This window comes from Schistocerca nitens, chromosome 5 (assembly GCF_023898315.1).
Source record: "Schistocerca nitens isolate TAMUIC-IGC-003100 chromosome 5, iqSchNite1.1, whole genome shotgun sequence".
Taxonomy (NCBI): Eukaryota; Metazoa; Arthropoda; class Insecta; order Orthoptera; family Acrididae; genus Schistocerca; species Schistocerca nitens.
In genome coordinates this window covers 627,204,521-627,227,000 of record NC_064618.1, presented here as the reverse complement: position 1 = coordinate 627,227,000, position 22,480 = coordinate 627,204,521, and the positions used below count along the sequence as shown (strand labels likewise).

The 22,480-nt window shown below is 39.2% G+C and overlaps 1 protein-coding gene across 2 annotated transcripts in view; it reads right to left on the bottom strand.

The window, feature by feature from the left end:
• Nucleotides 1-14,916, bottom strand: part of LOC126259291 (transmembrane and coiled-coil domains protein 2) — a 181,141-nt gene extending 166,225 nt beyond the window's left edge. For both annotated transcript variants that reach the window (XM_049955951.1, XM_049955952.1), the window contains exon 1: nucleotides 14,681-14,916. The gene's annotated coding sequence lies outside the window, so the exon portion shown is untranslated. The remainder of the gene's footprint in view (nucleotides 1-14,680) is intronic.
• Nucleotides 14,917-22,480: the final 7,564 nt, after the last annotated feature.

Here is a 22,480-nt window from a genome sequence, read left to right as displayed (position 1 = left end):
TAGTCATGTATCGAAGTGAAACGTGGACGATAATTAGTTTAGACAAAAAGAGAATAGAAGCTTTGGAAATGTGGTGCTACAGAAGAATGCTGAAGATTAGATGGATAGATCACATAACTAATGAGGAGGTACTGAATATAATTGGGGAAAAGAGGAATTTGTGGCACAACTTGACTAGGAGGAGGGATCAGTTGGTAGGACACGTTCTGAGGCATCAAGGGATCACCAATTTAGTACTGAAGGGAAGTGTGGAGGGTAAAAATCTTAGAGGGAGACAAAGAGATGGAAACACTAAGCAGATTCAGAAGAATGGCTTGGTATATAGACAGTTGTTTCTCCTCACTCCATTTGTGAGTGGAATAGGAAAGGAAATTATTAGCATGGTATATGGCACCCTCAGTCATACATCATACGGTGGCTTGACAAGTAGGTAAGTAGATGTAGATACAAATCAAAGATGGGAGTAGAGTAATAGAAAATCTGTAAGACCAAGTTTTCATTCTTTTTTGTGTGTCATGGGATTAGGGCAACAGAAAATCTATTAGACCCTAGATTTAATTCTTCTTTGTGTGCCTGTCAATGGCTCAAAACATCTATTATTTGGTGAGTGCTTTATTTTAGTCCTAAAAAATTTACATTCGACTGTAACTGTCCTGATCATGTTTATAACTAAAATACATATAATTAAATGGCAATTGAAACCTATCTCTTAAATGTTACATAATACACAATTAAAGATTATATTGAGAACTCAGAGTACGACATTACTATTAAAAAAAAGATTGCTAGTACATAACATCAATGTCACAATATTTTTCTAAGTGCAACATCTTACTCATCAAGAGATGTTGACTCAAGAATTTTGGATGAACAAAATGGACCCTAGAGATGTAACAAAGGCCTGGCAGCATGGCTATGTTTTTAAAGTCACCTGCGAGTGTATAGTTGTCGCAGGTAGTGAAAAACATAAAAGAGTCTAAATAAACAGTGAACTTTTTTATGTAATTAAACTAGCCTGTTTCAAGTAAACACAAATGTAAGAGAACTGTGTGTTAGGTATAACCAAATAAGATAGAAAATAATGTAGTGCATTTCCTGTGATGATGGATACACATTCAAAACGATGGAGGCTCATGTTCAGTCTGACCATCCAGATTTAGGTTTTTTTGTAGCTTTCCTATTAATCACTTCAGGCAAATGCCAGGATGGATCATTCAATAAGGCCACATTGACCACATGTCCTGTCCTCTTCTCATCATACATTTGTCTATGTATGCAACACGTGTTTCCCTTGTATGAAGTTGAGAAATCCTGTATCATTGTGAAGTATGCATTGGACCAATAAATTACTACACTGAAGAGCCACGGAAACTGGTACACCAGCCTAACATCGTGTACGGCCCCCACAAGAATGCAGAAGTGCCACAACATGGACTCAACAAATGTCTGAAGTAGTGCTGGAGGGAACTGACACCATGAATCCTGCAGGGCTGTCCATAAATCCATAAGAGTACGAGGGGGTAGAGATCTCTTCTGAACAGCACATTGCTCAATAACATTCATGTCTGACGAGTCTGGTGGGCAGTGGAAATGTTTAAACTACGAAGAGTTTTCCTTGAGCCACTCTGTAGCAATTCTGGACATATTTGTTTTGTGTTAGGGTGCAAAACTGACTGGGGTCATACACGCGCAAGTCAAAACTATGGAACACAAAGATAGAGCAGTTAAAAAATGACTGCACATCAGTGCCAATCGACGTAAGAAAAGACAGCTAAATTCTGGATGTGTGAGGTGTCGCATTGTCCTGCTGGTATTGCAAAGTCCGTCGGAATGCACACTGGACATGAATGGATGGAGGTGATCAGACAGGATGCTTACATACACGTCACCTGTCAGAGTTTTATCTAAAGATGTCAGGGGTTCTGTATCACTCCCACTGCACACACCCCACATGATTACTGAGGCTCCATCAGCTTGAACAGTCCCCTGCTGACATTCAGAATCCTTTGATTCATGAGTTTGTCTCCATAGCTGTACATGTCCATCCACTCGATACAATTTGAAATGAGACTTGTCCGATTATGAAACATATTTCCAGTCATCAACAGACCAATGTTGGTGTTGATGGGCCCAGACGAGGCATAAAGCTTTGTGTTGTGAAGTCATCAAGGGTAAAAGAGAGGGCCTTCGGCTCCAAAAGCCCTTATCAGTGATGTTTCATTGAATGATTCGCACGCTGACACTTGTTGATGGTCCAGCATTGAAATCTGCAGCAATTTGCGGAAGGGTTGCACTTCTGTCACATTAAACAATTCTCTCCAGTCATCGTTGGTCCTGTTCTGCAGGATCTTTATCCAGCCGCAATGATATAGATGATTTGATGTTTTACTGGATTCCTGATATTCATGGTACACTTGTGAAATGGTCATACGGAAAAATCCCCACTTCATTGCTACCTCGGAGATGCTGTGTCGCATCACTCATGCATCGACTGTAACACCACTTTCAAACTCGCTTAACTCTTGATAACCAGCCACTGTAGTAGCAGTAACTGATCTTGTCTTATGAAGGTGTTGCTGACCGCACCACCATATTCTGCCAGCTTAAATATCTCTGTATTTAAATAGTCAGGCCTATACCAGTTTCTTTGGCACTTCAGTGTAATTCCAGCACTCAGTACTCTTACAGTCACTTGTTATAAAAGTTAACTACATCATAATGCGGGTGAAAGGATGAATTTCTGTTCTTGTTTATTAAGGCCTACATGCATATTTTACAGTCTAAGTATTATAAATCCTTTGCAAGGAAGCATTATATATTTGAAAGAAATCTCTACTATACACCTTTTTAGTTACAAACTGCATGATTACACTTACACACAGTAATAACCTATATGATGAGTGCACAAACTTAACAACCACCTACATTTACATATCACAAATCATTACCGTCACATGAAAGATGACACTGCTTCCTACAAGCCTCCATTCCTACAGCATACCTACTGACATGCAACTGAGCATTATCAGTGTATATTCACTACTTACATAATGTGACTGTGAGGCAAGCAGTAGCATAAGACAAGTAACTGAATGGTGTAAATGTAGAAACTTTTCACCTTATGTTTTTGATTTTTTCCCTATTCCTGGAGGGTCTCCCTTATAACATCTACAACAAAATTATAGCTGGAGAAATAAATTGAGATAATTGTGTTATTGACGTCCTATTTTACTTCCATGTGCAAGAAGCAGAAGAAATGACCTCCTACGAAGTTGTACTATTTCAAAGTAAACTTTCATGTTGATTATATCAAACAAGAAAGACCATTCAAATATTTCTGAGAATTGAATAGAGGGTGCACTATGAAACCATGTAACTAATTTCATTTAGTGACCCACATACAAATATCTATAATAACTGAATATCAGATTGATCAGAACCATCACAAATATTAATTTTCGTCGCCCTCACAAAAAAGCGAATCTTAGTGCTAGAGCAACAACTGAAGCATTTTGCCAATACAAGAACCCCAAAAATATTGCATAAGGTAACTCAACTGAAATTATTATAAAATAATGTTGCAATTACCCGTTTAGTTACAACACAATACTTCTGGATTTGCTGAAAGTAAATAATTCTGCCTCGAAACCTCAGGCTACACACACTTTCTACAAAAGCGGCGAGGTAGCACTATTTGTAACAATGAATACCATTTCCAATACACTATTTGGAGTTTGAGGCATTTGAGCATAACACGCTCACAGTATGAGCGTAATGCACTAACAGTACATCTCAATAGATAATATTCTCAATTCACTACCAGGTTTACATATATTAGAAAGCAGTAAATACATTTTGCATCATGGGTGCAAAGAGAAAAAAAAATTAACAAAGACAGTGACTTCTAGTCAGAATATCATGGTGTAAGATGTGAGGAATATATTGCCTAAAGATTAAGAGCCAGAGGGGACCCTGCACTAGGCACAAAATCTATAGTAGGGCTTTAAGTAGATGCACCTGTGGATGGAGACTCAATGGAAAAATGTGTGGCAACATACATGAAGAGAGAATTGGTATTTTCTGGATACAATGACACTCCCCAGAAAAGGTGATGGTGGTATTGGGAACTGAACGCTAGATATTTGCAAAAAACTTAAGAACACTAAATGATGTATCTGTCACATTATAAGGAGACAGAACGAGGATGAGCGATTGATAAAGCTATAAACTACAAACTTGACATTTGCATTGGGACTTAAATATGCTATTCACAGTAACAAATCTGTGAATTAGAAGAAGTGACATCAGTAAGGATGGAATCCAGCTCAACAGAAGAGGCTTGTATTGTCTTGGTAACCTTCTGAAATTGCTTGAGAAGCACGTCTGGAGAACTAATTCAAAGAGGAAAGTCAGTAAGTTGACATCTGGGGAACAAAATTTAAGAAGTCAGGATGGTTGGAATTATAATTTTGGTATGATACATGTATGCAGAAAATCTACTGAAACTGGTGGAAGTAGACACACACACACACACACACACACACACACACACACACACACTTGTGTACGGGCAGGTGGGTGCACACGCATGATAATATTTATAGCAGGAGACCTAACCCTGCCTGAAGCGAACTGTTAGAGAGATGGTGTGGCAGGCACTAAAAGTTAGTAGGCAGCAAACAAGGGTTGTATGGCATGTGGATACCAAGAAAGTGGCGACACAAACAATAAGGGAAGAACAGTTCATTGAGACAGCATGGCTTGCATTAGAGAATAGAAAAAATGTGTAACATCAATTTACTCAGGACAGTTAGAATGGGGGCAACAGAATTATCATTATTGCTTGACGTTGGCAATAGAAGTTCATGAGGTCCCATAGTGCAGTTGGTACCTCACAACAGAACCACAAGCTAAAGACAGTCGTCGCTGTCAGACAGATCCATGACAGAGAAATCAGCAAAGACATACCCTCAAGAGGTTCCAATGTTCCACACGCCACCTCTGCTAGAAACCTATTTAACTCAGAGAGCTGCACAGCTCACCCCACTTTTTGATAACCAAGTCTGATAGCAGCAGCATCGCAGTTCAGATCCAGGCAGCAAACTAGCATCATTAGTCAGAACTGTATACCAAAATTTATACTTAAATGAATGTGACATTTAACTGTCATTCAGTACTATTCAAAGTCATAAACAGTCATTGCATTCTACGACGATATTGAAATAACTGTCATTCATGTGGACATGGATTTCATCCAAGTATTCCCAATTAAAGAGTTTTACTAATATAAAGTGTTGATGGTGTCTAAGCCCAACATGAATTCACTAAACAAAGTTGATCAGTTTCAAGCACAACAGACTGACCAAATGCTGCACAAAATTCACTAGATGATGAACAATGTTGCAAGAAGCAGCACCACAGGCAGTTGCTAGACCCAAGTTTTGCCGTTTAACTGCAAGGAAGAGGCCTGGTCAGGATATCATGCCCCAACACAAGCACACTTCACTGTATACAGCATCAAAGGTATGGCATGTAGTGCATTCTTTCTGCCCTTGTCGATGCTGACACCTATCGGCTGTGTCTCAAGTTGTTTCCTGACTCTCATCCAGATGCTGATCATGAGGAACTCTTTTGGAAAATTTACGCACAGTAAGACACATGGATTCATGTCACTGAGCTGAGGTTTAAATTTTTTCATCTTGAGAAGCACCCAGAACAGTCATTGCAGATTTAAGTGTTCTTGCAGACAAAATTATAGTTATGTTATACTATGTGATGCAATCACGCAAAATGAGTCAGGTACACGCCTGCATGCTGCTATCCTAAAATTGCACATCCAGATCTGAAGGACGTTGTTATCAGGAGAAAGAAAACTGGTGTTCTACGGATTGGAGCATGGAATGTCAGATCCCTTAATCGGGCAGGTAGGTTAGAAAATTTAAAAAGGGAAATGGATAGGTTAAAGTTGGATATAGTAGGAATTAGTGAAGTTCGGTGGTAGGAGGAACAAGACTTCTCGTCAGGTGAATACAGGGTTATAAATACAAAATCAAATAGGGGTAACGCAGGAGTAGGTTTAATAATGAATAAAACAATAGGAATGCGGGTAAGCTACTACAAACAGCACAGCGAACGCATTGTTGTGGCCAAGATAGACAAGAAGCACACGCCTACGACAGTAGTACAAGTCTATATGCCAACTAGCTCTGCAGCATTGTTCATCATCTAGTGAATTTTGTGCAGAAATGTATGATGAAATAAAAGAAATTATTCAGATAGTGACGGGAGACGAAAATTTAATAGTCATGAGTGACTGGAATTCGGTAGTAGGAAAAGGGAGAGAAGGAAACATAGTACGTGAATAGGTGAATATGGATTGGGGGGAAGAAATGAAAGAGGAAGCCGCCCGGTAGAATTTTGCACAGAGCATAACAAGTCATACCTCACTAACAGGAAACAAAGGGTATCAGTGAAAGGGACTAGTGAATTAAGTCATCAGAATGGGAAGAAATTACATGTGGTGTCCCACAAGGATCCATCTTAGGGCCATTGCTTTTTCTTGTGTACATTAATGATCTCTCGTCAGTTACACTGCCAGAAGCAGAGTTCGTTTTGTTTGCAGATGACACAAGTATTGCAATAAATAGTATGTCAAGTGTAGTTCTAGAAAGAACTGCTAATGATATTTTCATGGATATTAATAAATGGTTTAAAGCCAACTCACTGACATTAAACTTCGAAAATACTCACTATATGCAATTTAGAACCTGTAAGAGGTTTCCACCCAGCATATGCATAAAATATGAAGAAGAGCAGATAGAAGAGGTTGACAGTCTTAAATTCCTGGGATTACAACTTGATAATAAATTCAGTTGGGAAGAGCACACCACAGAACTGCAGAAACGCCTTAACAAATCTGTATTTGCAATTCGAGTGTTAGCAGACATAGGCGACATAAAAATGAAAAAGCTTGCATACTTTGCCTACTTTCATTCCATAATGTCATATGGTATAATATTTTGGGGTAACTCTTCAAGTCAAACAAAAGTTTTCAGAGTCCAAAAGTGTGTAATACGTATTATTTGTGGAGTAAATTCACGGACGTCCTGTAGAAACCTCTTCAAAGAACTGGGTATACTAACTACTGCCTCTCAGTATATTTACTCATTAATGAAATTTGTCCTAAATAATATATCTCTTTTTCCAACAAACAGCTCAGTTCATACATACAATACCAGGAACCAAAATGATCTGCACAAGGACTTAAAAGCACTTACTTCAGTTCAAAAAGGGGTCCACTACTCAGGAACACTCATTTTCAATAATTTGCCAGTAAACATAAAAAATTTAGTTACAAATAAAGATCAGTTTAAAAGGAGCCTGAAAGACTTACTAGTGGCCAACGCCTTCTACTCCACTGACGAATTTTTTAATAGAAACAAATGATGTATTGTATATATTCATACTATTAGTATTGTTATTTCAGCTTTAAAAAAAAATTGACATGTTCCACATCCACGAGGATCTCCTCAGCACGGATCTATGGAAAGTAAACTAATCTAATCTAAAAGATTAAAACTGGAGAAACTGCAAAAAGGTGGGAATTTAAGGAGATGGGACCTGGATAAACTGACTAAACCAGAGGTTGTACAGAGTTTCAGGGAGAGCATAAGGGAATAATTGACAGGAGTGGGGGGAAGAAATGCAGTAGAAGAAGAATGGGTAGCTTTGAGGAATGAAGTAGTGAAGGCGGGTGTTGTCGTGTGTGACGTCATGACGGCGCGGAGTTTGGTTTGAGTGTGGCTGTCTCCAGTTCTGTTTTATCTTATTTTATTTACTTTTCTGATCTGTTCGTTCTATCTCGTGAGAATTTTTTTTTTTTTAAATTTAAAAACACTTATTACTTATTTTAATTATCTGTTTCCTCCAGTTTCTGTTTTAGATTATTATATTTATCTTTCTGATCTGTTCGTTCTATCCCGTGAGATATTTTTTTCAAAAAAGACAAATAACACTAATCAGCTACTGAAGCATCTTTATCTTCTATGGGTTGCAGGGGTTACTACCCCTGGGGAGGTGGGTGGGTATTCATGCATGGCTGTCTTCACTTACACGTTGTAGCTACGTAAGGCGTCTAAATTTGTTTATATTTAGTTTGCCCCCCACCCAAAAAAACTGCGATTAAAATGTGGTACTGTTGTCTGTAATGTGAGCAGCAGCAGAAAGTCAGTGCTTTTGAGGAAAATTTGGATCCGCCCCGTCAGTGACGATATCATTAAGAGATAGAGCACAAGCTTCGAATGAGGGAAGAATACCCATTTCCCGCACTTGTCCCGTTAGTGTCATTAGGATTCTTGTGGAAAGTGTGTGTGTTTGATTTTGTTTCCGCCATATTTGTGACGTCATGGGTCAAAGCAGACGGGCGGGATCGGACGCTTCCGTATTTCCGTGAAGGGAGCAGAGGATCAAGTAGGTAAAAGGACGAGGGCTAGTAGAAATCCTTGGGTGACAGAAGAAATATTGAATTTAATTGACACAAGGAGAAAATATAAAATTGCAGTAAATGAAGCAGGCAAAAAGGAATACAAACGTCTCAAAAATGAGATCGACAGGAAGTGCAAAATGGCTAAGCAGCGATGGCTAGAGGACAAATGTAAGGATGTAGAGGCTTATCTCACTAGGGGTAAGATAGATACTGCCTACAGGAAAATTAAAGAGACCTTTGGAGAAAAGAGAACAACTTGTATGAATATCAAGAGCTCAGATGGGAACCCAGTTCTAAGCAAAGAAAGGAAAGCAGAAAGGTGGAAGGAGTATATAGAGGGTCTATACAAGGGCGATGTACTTGGGGGCAATGTTATAGAAATGAAAGAGGATGTAGATGAAGATGAAATGGGAGATATGATACTGCGTGAAGAGTTTGACAGAGCACTGAAACACCAAAGTCGAAACAAGGCCCCGGGAGTAGACAACATTCCATCAGAACTACTGACAGCCTCGGGATAGCCAGTCCTGACAAAACTCTACCATCTGGTGAGGAAGATGTATGAGACAGGCGAAATACCTCAGACTTCAAGAAGAATATAATAATTCCAATCCCAAAGAAAGCAGGCGTTGACAGAAAACAAAAGAAAAGTTCGGAGTAGGTATTAAAATCCATGGAGAAGAAATAAAAACTTTGAGGTTCGCCGATGACATTGTAATACTGTCAGAGACAGCAAAGGACTTGGAAGAGCAGTTGAACGGAGGGGACAGTGTCTTGAAAGGAGGATGTATGATGAACATCAACAAAAGCAAAACGAGGATAATGGAACGAAGTCGAATTAAGTCTGGTGATGCTGAGGGAATTAGATTAGGAAATGAGACACTTAAAGTAGTAAAGGACTTTTGCTATTTGGGGAGCAAAATAACTGATGATGGTCGAAGTAGAGAGAATATAAAAAGTAGACTGGCAATGGCAAGGAAAGCGTTTCTGAAGAAGAGAAATTTTTTAACACCGAGAATAGATTTAAGTGTGAGGAAGTCGTTTCTGAAAGTATATTTATGGAAGTGAAACATGGACAATAACTAGTTTGGACAAGAAGAGAATAGAAGCTTTCGAAATGTGGTGCTATAGAAGAATGCTGAAGATTAGATGGGTAGATCACATAACTAATGAGGAGGTACTGAATAGGATTGGGGAGAAGAGGAGTTTGTGGCACAACTTGACTAGAAGAAGGGATCGGTTGGTAGGACATGTTCTGCGGCATTAAGGGATCACCCATTTAGTATTGGAGGGCAGTGTGGAGGGTAAAAATCATAGAGGGAGACCAAGAGATGAATACACTAAGCAGATTCAGAGGGATGTAGGCTGCAGTACGTACTGGGAGATGAAGAAGCTTGCACAGGATAGAGTAGCGTGGAGAGCTGAATCAAACGAGTCTCAGGACTGAAGACCACAACAACAACAACAACAACAACAACAGATCTGAAAACAGTTTTGTCGATAGTGGAGTCTCAAAGTATTGTGATTCAACTTAATTGATTTTGAGACTCCATCCATTTCTCTTGTTCATTGTGCAATAAGCACTCAGTCTCCAGCCAATAAGGAGAATAAAAACAGTGCCCACATTAAAAGTACAAACTTTCAGTCACATTGTAACACAAAATGCACTTTTCATCACGGCGAAGAAGTCTTGCACTCAGTGTTTTTCTAATCATAATAGAAAAGCTTGTCGTCGTCGTAAAGCAGTGTTTGAAGTATGGTGAGCAACGTCATATCCAGACCATCTGTTTACAATGCTGCCAGTCACAGCACCAGTCTAGTGCTTAGCTATAGTGTAATTCTTAGCAAGTGGACATTGTGTTGGCTGAGCCAGCACAGCCATCACAATCACGTCTCACCTTTGTGCTTTGCAGTAACCTTCTGCTGTAGTCCACAGTCAGAACAAACATTTTGTCCCATTAAAAGTCACTAATAACACAATAAAATTTCAATCAGACACAAGTGTGTTTCCCTAATCAATAAAGACACCTATGACATGACTGGTAGCCCTCAGACGCAGAAGCCTATTTCTGTTCTGTGGTGGCCACATAGTTTGAAAAAAATTTCCCACCCAGAGGTGTACCGCTAATTTTTGCATTGTCACACGAAGTACGTGTGTTCAGGTGTTCTGTTGCTACATACAGGTAATGAAGATGTACAGGTCGTGATTCCCCATTCCCTCCAGTGGGAAGTCTCATTTTTGTTGCACCAAGGTCAATGTTGTGTAGTTACTCATCTGACATTGCCTTTGGCAGGGCATGGACACCCAAATTCAGCAAATCAGCTCTTATCACACTACTTGCATGCAGCATCATTCCACTCTGCTGCAAGTTTCTTTCAGTAGCCACATCCGTCCGGACTGCAGTAACACAGACACACTGATTTCATGGCTCCATTCTAGAAAACATGGTCATAGGTTATAAATATGTACAGTAAATTTTCATTTATTATCCTATGACACCCACCACTGCTGCTAGTACTGTATCAGCTTTGTCCACAATTTTTTGTCGCTAAGTCTTCCCAAGGTCCTTGTCTCAGACAATGGACCTTGGTTCACATCAGGTAAATTTCAACAGTGTTGTGATGATTACAGCATACACCCTGTAACTTTTGCTCCTTTTCACCTCGATCTAATGGTGAAGCTGAACGTTTTGTTTGAACAAACAAAAGTCACGTAGCAAAACTTCATTCCTCCCACACAAGGGAGCAAGTATTAAAGATTTTTCTTTCCTCCTACCACTCCTTGCTACATGACAGGTTGAGGCCGGCAGAATTATTACACAGTCGTCGTCATTGTATCCTGTTGAATCCTCTATGGTCACCACACAAACAATTCATTCCACTGCCTCAAACACAGTTTCAACTGCTGGACAAAGAATTCTTCAAAGTTTCTCACAAGAAATAGCATTGGGGGCATGGTGTCTTCACACGAGTAGTGGGTCATTCAACTTACATCATTTTAAGTTCCTTTAGGCTGCACCTACATCACCAGAAGAAGCTGCCGCCCTCTTATATCAGTCATTCTGGTGCAGAATTTTTGCCCACAGACCCAAGATATCGCTACAGTCCACAACAGCAATCATCCCCAATTCTCCGCCTGTTGAGGTCAACACCATATAGAGTGGTGTCAATGGAAATCTACATTGTACTACTGATACAATGCTGGTCCAGCCGTCTGAGCCATTGTCTGTGGAGGTGCCACCTCCAGACAGTCATCATGAAGCCCCTTAAGTTCCACATGTTGTCCTCCCAACCATGCGTCTGTATCCCTTATTGTGGGGGGAGCACTCTGTGGCCGGTTTATCAGCTAGTGTTCCCACTCGCTTGCAAGGTGGATACTGGTCTGCAGGCAGGGAACTACCAATGGCTGTCACTAGAGTCCCTATCTCCTCATTTATGTCCACATCCAATCTCCTCTACCCCCCAGCCCCCCAACCGCTGTCGTCACATACTTGACCCAGCACTACACGACAATGGTTTGGAAGTTTGGGAGGGAGGAACGTGTCGTCTGAAGAGAGAAGTTGGTACCTCACGAAGGAACCACACGCTGAAGGCAGTCACCACCAGACAGAGCCACAAATGAAACATGACATCAAGATGTTCTGTACAACACCACTGATCATCCCACTCTTTGATAGCCAAGTCAGCAGTATCATCGCAGTTCCGATCCTGGCAGCGAGCCAGTATTATTAGTCGGAACTGTGTACCAAAGTTTATAGTTAGATGAATGTTATATCTGACTGTCATTCAGTACTATTCAAAGTAATAAACAACTGTGTTCTGTAACAGCACTAAAAATTTATTGTCTTTTATGTGAACATGGATTGCATCCAACTTAAGTATTCCCTATTAAAGAGTTTTACCAACCTGAACTATTATTTATATATAAAAAAACACAGATGACTTACCAAACGAAAGTGCTGGCAGGTCGATAGACACACAAACACAAACATGAAATTCAAGCTTTTGCAACAAACTGTTGCCTCATCAGGAAAAGAGGGAAGGAGAGGGAAAGACGAAAGGATGTGGGTTTTAAGGGAGAGGGTAAGGAGTCATTCCAATCCCGGGAGCGGAAAGACTTACCTGAGGGGGAAAAAAGGACAGGTATACACACACACATATATATATATATATATATATATATATATATATATATATATATATATATATATATGCTTGTGAGATGTCTGCTTGTGCCTGTATATGTGTGGATGGATATGTGTGTGTGTGTGCGCGCGCGAGTGTATACCCGTCCTTTTTTCCCCCTAAGGTAAGTCTTTCCGCTCCCGGGATTGGAATGACTCCTTACCTTCTCCCTTAAAACCCACATCCTTTCGTCTTTCCCTCTCCTTCCCTCTTTCCTGATGAGGCAACAGTTTGTTGCGAAAGCTTGAATTTTGTGTGTGTGTTTGTGTACCGTTTGTGTGTCTGTCGACCTGCCAGCTTAGTATATATAATCATTTCAGGCAGAGATCTGTGTAGCTGGATACAAACTGATGTAATAACAGATGAGGGGAGAAAGTTTAGGGAATTGATTAATAAGGAAAGAAATAGTGGTTATAAACAGAAAAGTAAAGAGCAAGACAGAACCAGTATAAAAAAATATATCAAAATGAAAATATAAAACAAAATATTGAAACTGACCATAGAGAAGAGGTTGGTAACTTTTAATACTTCAGACAAATAACAAGGGAACTTCTAATTGCTGTACATAGATAAATAAATACTAGAGGGCTCATAATATCATTTCAAGTTGCACATTAAATGGTGAGGGGACAGGTGGATCCAGAAACACACAATACATGGGAAAGAGACGATACACTTCCATAATTACAAACAGAAAAGGAAATAACAGTATTCCATCTCTTGTGGAAAGGGAGACAGATCCAGTTACAACTGACAAGAAAAAGATGACACCACCAGTATATCATACTGGTACTATGCCATATAACTATATGCCAACCTATACAAGACAGATACCAAATTTATACATGTTGAGGCAGTACTTGGTTGACTGTGTTCCAACTGAGTTTCTGGAGCACCATAAACATTATCGTACATCATACATTCTTATATAATCTAATTGCTTTAAATCATTTTAAACTGATTTCATAGTTAGATTAATATGTAATATGTACTGAACTATAACTTCATAATGGTAATGTGTACATGTTAATTGCCTAACAGCAAGCAGGAAAAGCTGTGAATATGAATTCCCAGATACACACACACACACACACACACACACACACACACACACACACACACACACACAGTTAAATTTAATTCCACTGCAGTTACTAAACATCCATTTTTACATCAAATATTTGCTGCACACACACACACACACACACACACACACACACACACACGTAAACAGGAATCTGTTGTTCAGTTTCATTTCAGAATATCCAATGCAAGAGACTTTGAAGAAATTAATTTTAAGTTTTGAGTCCACATTTGGTAGCAAACTGCATTTTCAAGGTTTAGTATGCAAGCCAAAGTGTGTGAGACACATACCAGTCACATTTGATTTCAGAATTTGTGGGAGTACAACAGCAAAAATTGTCTAGCACTATAGTGGTCTCAGTGCAACAATAAAGGACTTTAAATCAGACTCATTAGAAATTATGAAGATAATTCTTTGGATACGATACACTAACGCAACTCTTGCTTGTTACACGCTTGGGTTGGTATTAACAACTAAAAGCCATAGCTATGTATAAGTTGAAACTTGAGAAATGGGAAGCCAAAGACAAGACCATGTTCATAAAATAAATGTCGCAATGAAGTGGTCAGTATGTAAATTCTGCTCAGAGGTAAAGGGGAAATGAGTGGATAGGTTCACCAAGGAGGATCTTAAACTCCTAACCTGAGACACTGCAGTGCTTGAGAAACGAAGTATGTGAAGCTGTGAGTTTACAGAATTTCAGTGATGAAACACAGGTGTAATCTGCGTATTAAAAACTTATACAGCAAGAAAGAACGAACATTTCACTGCAATTTAATGCGTTAATAATGAGAAAATTATAGTAATTGCTAGACATATTTTACATGGTTTAATTTCACGGAAAATGCCACTGACAAACTTGGTATATCCCTATATTTACAGCTATGCCTTTACAAAACAATGCGGCCCGCGTTAAGTATCCATACCTAAAGTACTGCGTGGTTGTTGTGATGAAACTCCTGGCGTTCCTCTATATCTACAAAGTCACTCGCCGATCATGGCAAATTAATAACTCGTTTACCCTCATTAAAAATATCACATAAAAATGTCAAACGTTAAGCGCTGAATGACCTAAAACAGTTTTCAAAATTCTGGCGTTATAAATCATTTATTTCTGAGAACAATGAACTGCATCATCGAACTGACACAACCCCCACCAAAGATCGACATCGCTATGCTCCCCTATCACAGCTGACGATTAATGACATTTGACTATCAGCAGGTAATATGGGAGAAGCAAGAGTGTTCGTTGTCCGTATAATACGGGCTAGTGTAAAAATTTTAACTGTGCTTGTACAGACGATCAGAGCTATTCCTCAAAAAAATTCACCGATTGATGAAATCCTTGTATAATTTCGTTTCCAAGCGGTGATGTTACATTTCCATGTCGAGATTGGTAGCAATGTAAGTGCGCATGCCGCATAGTTTCTGAAACTCGAATATTGAAAAGAAACTTGTTACAGCGGAAAAAAGTTTTTAATTTACCTAGTTTTGTGTGGATTTGTTTTCAGAATAAAGTTACGTACCTTTGTAATACTCAGTCTTGTATAAAAACTTGTCAGTAAATAAAAAGACCGTCGTACAAGAAGAAGGCAAATCTGGGATATGAAAGTACGAGAATTTACATAGTGGTAATATCCTAAAACCCAAATAGAAAGCTAGGACAACGAGCAAATTTGCTGACATAAAACTTAGGAGTATCTTCCACCAACCATAATACTACACACACACACACACACACACACACACACACACATTTGATCTACCGCGAACAAGATTCATGTTTAAAGGATGCAGACAGCGTGATGTAATTAGTGAGTGATTAATTATGATTGGTGACTTGTGACACTCGCAGAACATTTGAGTAAGGAAGCCACAGACTTCATAGAAGCGTTATAGACTCGGCTTAACTCGCAACAGTACGTTATTCGGGATGCATGTGGATGACAATGAAGAGCACCCAACAGAATTCTTACGGACTAAACCTGATTTGTTTTGAGAATTACTTTAACTTCTGAACGGCAGAAGGTACCCGAATTACACACATTTTGTATTTCAGCCCCCTTCGAATTTACGGTGCACTTTTTTTTTACTGATTGTCATTTACAGAAATTTTTACACCCGGAAAGGGTATTCTAATTAAAGCATACTTCAAACCCTTGTTCATTTAGTTCTACATACATACATACAATAAATTTCCTGCACGTAAACAAGCACGTGTTGATGAGTAAAAAGTCAAGCTTGAAGATTTGCAAACAAATACTAACTGCTGTAGCTAGAATATACAGGTATAATATAAACATATAAATTGATATACTTCTGCAGCTTCTTGTGTATCTATCAGTACAATATCTGAAACAAAAGCAATGTAAAAGTTATTTAAAAAATACACAAAGAACATAATAGCATAGTTTGCTATTCTGTGTGTTTACTGTCAGGTTACCATTTGTTTGTACTGTGTGGAAAGTAAATTGTGTGATTTTTAACTTCGCTGGAGATGAAAACAAATATGTCACCAGATCAGGATGGAATCAAAATTCACTTTCGCAAAGAGTATTCAACACCATTGGCCTCTCACTTAGCTTGCATTTATTTCATATCTATCATCCAGCACAAACTCCGAAGTGACTGGAAAAAAGCACAGTTGACTCCTATATATAAGAAAGGTAAAAGGATGAATTCACAGAATTCTTGACATATTCTCAGTTTGAATATAATAAATTTCTTTGAGGTAGGAAAGCTATTGTCAACAAATCAGCATGGATTTAGAAAACAAAGTCATGCAAAATTTAGCTTTTCTTTTTCTTGTATGACATCCTACAAACCATGGGTGAAGGGCAACAGGTGGATTCCATATTTCTATATTTCCAAAAAACGTCTGATACGGTGCCCCACTGCAGGCTGTTCATGAAGGTATGAGCATTCAGGATAAGTTACAAATATGGGAGTAGCTCAAAGGTTTTGTAAGTAATAGAATCCACTACTGTACCCAAACAGTGAGTGTTCGTCAGGACAAGGATACTGTCAGGTGTGCCCCAGGGAAATGTGACAGGATCACTATTATTCTCTACATACATAAATGATCTGACGAACAGGATGAGCAGCATCTGCGGCTTTCTCCAGATGATGTGTATGGGAAGGTGTCATTGTTGAGTCTAGGCGCTTCAGTCTGGAACTGCGCGACTGCTACGGTCGCAGGTTCGAATCCTGCCTCAGGCATGGATGTGTGTGATGTCCATAGGTTAGTTAGGTTTAAGTAGTTCTAAGTTCTAGGGGACTGATGACCACAGATGTTAAGTCCCATAGTGCTCAGAGCCATTTGAACCATTTTTTTCATCACTGAGTGACTGTTGTAGGGTACAAGAGGACTTAAACAAAATTTCTAGTTGATATTATGAACGGTAGTTAGCTCTAAATGTAGGAAAATGTAAGTTAATGCAGAGGAGTAGGAAAAACAATTTCATAATGTTCAAATAAAGTATTGAAATATGCTGCTTGCCATAGTCACACTGATTAAATATCTAACATTGAAAAGTGATATGAACTGGAAGAATACAGAAAAGTATGGGTCATCTGTAAAGGGGACCACATATAAAGCTCTAGTGTGACCCAGCCATGAGTACTTCTCAAGTGTATGCGATCCACACCAGGTTGGATTAAAGGAAGACATCAAAGCAATTCAGAGGTAGTCTGCTAGGTTTGTTACAGATATGCTTCAGGAACTCAAATGAGAATCAGGAAGGCAATATTCTTTTTGAGAAATACGGTTCAGAATGTTTAGAGAACCATCATTTGAAGCTGACTGCAAAAATATTCTATTGCCACCAACATACAGTTCCCGTAAAGAGAAGATAAGAGAAATTAGGGCTTATATGGAGGAATATAGGTAGTTGTTTTCCTTTAGTCTATTTTCAAGTGGAACAAGAAAGGAAATGACAAGTAGTGGTATAATGTACCCTTTGCCATGCACCATACAATGGCTTGCAAATTATCTATGTAGATATAGAACACCACTAGGAGTTAACCATACATTAGCTGTCAAATTTATGTAACAAATAATGTACAGGGCCATAATGAAGAACTATTTACAAAACAGTTTCGTTACATATGGCTCTGAGCACTATGCGACTTAACTTCTGAGGTCATCAGTCGCCTAGAACTTAGAACTAATTAAACCTAACTAACCTAAGGACATCACACACATCCATGCCCGAGGCAGGATTCAAACCTGCGACCGTAGTGGTCACGCGGTTCCAGACTGAAGCGCCTTTAACCGCACGGCCACACCAGTTTCGTTACATAAATCTCACTTGAATGTGAGAGGCAAGTGTGACAGGGTCAACCACCTTACATTACAAGGCCACTGCACCACAGCCCTCTTTTTTTTTTTTTTTTTTTTTTTTTTTTCTTGCCGTAGACAAATTTGTTTTTGTGGCTATCATCATTATACATATGTCTGGGCATTATTTTGTAGCTGAGGCACATAAGATAGGAAATGGTAACAAATAGGGTATACATAACAAATTCATGATACAGACATATGTGCACAACTTCTCACCAAATTAAATAAGGTAAGATTAAAGAAACAGAAAGAACATGATTCACATAATGAAATGAAATGTGATATTCCTCCAATAGTTTTTACTGCAGGAACTGTTTAAATGAGTAAAAACTATTGTTCAGTAAATATATTTCAAGGATGTTTTAAATTTACACAATTGCTTTGTCTTTTATACCTTTTGGCAGTTTATTATATAACTTGATTCCTTGGTAAAGCATTGTGGTTTGCAACTTTAATCTTGCCATCCAACCCCTGTATTTCGTTAGATGATCACGTAGGGAGATGGTGGCTACATATTCGTGATGCTGGAAAAAGTTTGAATCGTAACATTAATTACGCATTTCAGGGTGGCATCAGACATATCAATGGTAATGCTCCTCACACAAATGTGAAGATTGTGTTACCCATTGAGTGATGTTGTTGTTGTTGTTGTTGTTGTTGTTGTGGTCTTCAGTCCTGAGACTGGTTTGATGCAGCTCTCCATGCTACTCTATCCTGTGCAAGCTTCTTCATCTCCCAGTACCTACTGCAACCTACATCCTTCTGAATATGCTTAGTGTATTCATCTCTTGGTCTCCCTCTACGATTTTTACCCTCCACGCTGCCCTCCAATGCTAAATTTGTGATCCCTTGATGCCTCAAAACATGTCCTACCAACCGATCCCTTCTTCTAGTCAAGTTGTGCCACAAACTTCTCTTCTCCCCAATCCTATTCAATACCTCCTCATTAGTCATGTGATCTACCCATATAATCTTCAGCATTCTTCTATAGCACCACATTTCCAAAGCTTCTATTCTCTTCTTGTCCAAACTATTCATCGTCCATGTTTCACTTCCATACATGGCTACACTCCATACAAATACTTTCAGAAACGACTTCCTGACACTTAAATCTATACTTGATGCTAACAAATTTCTCTTCTTCAGAAACGATTTCCTTGCCATTGCCAGTCTACATTTTATATCCTCTCTACTTCGACCATCATCAGTTATTTTACTCCCTAAATAGCAAAACTCCTTTACTACTTTAAGTGTCTCATTTCCTAATCTAATCCCCTCAGCATCACCCGATTTAATTTGACTACATTCCATTATCCTCGTTTTGCTTTTGTAGATGTTCATCTTATATCCTCCTTTCAAGACACTGTCCATTCCGTTCAACTGCTCTTCCAAGTCCTTTGCTGTCTCTGACAGAATTACAATGTCATCGGCGAACCTCAAAGTTTTTACTTCTTCTCCATGAATTTTAATACCTACTCCGAATTTTTCGTTTGTTTCTTTTACTGCTTGCTCAATATACAAATTGAATAACATCGGGGAGAGGCTACAACCCTGTCTCACTCCTTTCCCAACCACTGCTTCCCTTTCATGCCCCTCGACTCTTATAACTGCCATCTGGTTTCTGTACAAATTGTAAATAGCCTTTCGCTCCCTGTATTTTACCCCTGCCACCTTCAGAATTTGAAAGAGAGTATTCCAGTTACCGTTGTCAAAAGCTTTCTCTAAGTCTACAAATGCTAGAAACGTAGGTTTGCCTTTTCTTAATCTTTCTTCTAAGATAAGTCGTAAGGTTAGTATTGCCTCACGTGTTCCAACATTTCTACAGAATCCAAACTGATCTTCCCCGAGGTCCACTTCTACCAGTTTTTCCATTCGTCTGTAAAGAATTCGCATTAGTATTTTGCAGCTGTGACTTATTAAACTGATAGTTCGATAATTTTCACATCTGTCAACACCTGCTTTCTTTGGGATTGGAATTATTATATTCTTCTTGAAGTCTGTGGGTATTTCGCCTGTCTCATACATCTTCCTCACCAGATGGTAGAGTTTTGTCATGACTGGCTCTCCCAAGGCCATCAGTAGTTCTAATGGAATGTTGTCTACTCCCGGGGCCTTGTTTCGACTCAGGTCTTTCAGTGCTCTGTCAAACTCTTCACGCAGTATCTTATCTCCCATTTCATCTTCATCTACATCCTCTTCCATTTCCATAATATTGTCCTCAAGTACATCGCTCTTGTATAAACCCTCTATATACTCCTTCCACCTTTCTGCCTTCCCTTCTGTGCTTAGAACTGGGTTGCCATCTGAGCTCTTGATATTCATACAAGTGGTTCTCTTCTCTCCAAAGGTCTCTTTAATTTTCCTGTAGGCAGTATCTATCTTACCCCTAGTGAGACAAGCTTCTACATCCTTACATTTGTCCTCTAGCCATCGCTGCTTAGCCATTTTGCACTTCCTGTCGATCTCATTTTTGAGACGTTTGCCTGCTTCACTTACTGCATTTTTATATTTTCTCCTTTCATCAATTAAATTCAATATTTCTTCTGTTACCCAAGGATTTCTATTAGCCCTCGTCTTTTTACCTACTTGATCCTCTGCTGCCTTCACTACTTCATCCCTCAGAGCTACCCATTCTTCTTCTACTGTATTTCTTTCCCCCATTCCTGTCAATTGTTCCCTTATGCTCTCCCTGAAACTCTCTACAACCTCTGGTTCTTTCAGTTTATCCAGGTCCCATCTCCTTAAATTCCCACCTTTTTGCAGTTTCTTCAGTTTCAATCTGCAGTTCATAACCAATAGATTGTGGTCAGAATCCACATCTGCCCCTGGAAATGTCTTACAATTTAAAACCTGGTTCCTAAATCTCTGTCTTACCATTATATAATCTATCTGATACCTTTTAGTATCTCCAGGATTCTTCCAGGTATACAACCTTCTTTTATGATTCTTGAACCAAGTGTTAGCTATGATTAAGTTATGCTCTGTGCAAAATTCTACAAGGCGGCTTCCTCTTTCATTTCTTCCCCCCAATCCATAATCACCTACTATGTTTCCTTCTCTCCCTTTTCCTACTGACGAATTCCAGTCACCCATGACTATTAAATTTTCGTCTCCCTTCACTACCTGAATAATTTCTTTTATCTCGTCATTCATTTCATCCATCTGCAGAGCTAGTTGGCATATAAACTTGTACTACTGTAGTAGGCATGGGCTTTGTGTCTATCTTGGCCACAATAATGCATTCACTATGCCGTTTGTAGTAGCTAACCCGCACTCCTATTTTTTTATTCATTATTAAAGCGACTCCTGCATTACCCCTATTTGATTTTGTATTTATAACCCTGTAATCACCTGACCAAAAGTCTTGTTCCTCCTGCCACCGAACTTCACTAATTCCCACTATATCTAACTTTAACCTATCCATTTCCCTTTTTAAATTTTCGAACCTACCTGCCCGATTAAGGGATCTGACATTCCACGCTCCGATCCGTAGAACGCCAGTTTTCTTTCTCCTGATAACGACATCCTCTTGAGTAGTCCCCGCCCGGAGATCCGAATGGGGGACTATTTTACCTCCGGAATATTTTACCCGAGAGGACGCCATCATCATATAATCATACAGTAAAGCTGCATGTCCTCGGGAAAATTTACGGCTGTAGTTTCCCCTTGCTTTCAGCTGTTCGCAGTACCAGCACAGCAAGGCCGTTTTGGTTAATGTTACAAGGCCAGATCAGTCAATCATCCAGACTGTTGCCCCTGCAGCTACTGAAAAGGCTGCTGCCCCTCTTCAGAAACCACATGTTTGTCTGGCCTCTCAACAGGTACCCTTCCGTTGTGGTTGCACCTACGGTACGGCCATCTGTATCGCTGAGGCACGCAAGCCTCCCCACCAACAGCAAGGTCCATGGTTCATGGGGGGGAAGCACATTTTGGAACTGCTAAAACAACTTAGTTCAGTCACGTTTGCACTTAAAATCAGTAAACTGACATATTTTGCATGTTTTCATTCAATAATATCATATGTAATTGTGTTTTGTAGTAACCCATCTTGTGTTTTGTAGTAACCCATCTTTAATAAAGGAAGGCTTTGTTGTTCATAAATGTGCTGTAAGAATAATATGTGATGCTCACCCATGATTATCTGATAGACATCTGTTTAAGGAGTAGAGCATTCTGACTACCGCTCACAGTATATTTGTTGCTTCATGAAGTTTGTTGCAAATAATCTACTACAGTTCAAAAGGAACAGTGATGCACATAATTAGAATACCAGAAGAAAAAATGCCACTGTATTTATTACATCACATTAAGGTTGTCTTTAGCACAAAAAGGAGTTCACAAAACTGCAACAAAAATTTTTGACCACATACCCAGTGATATACAA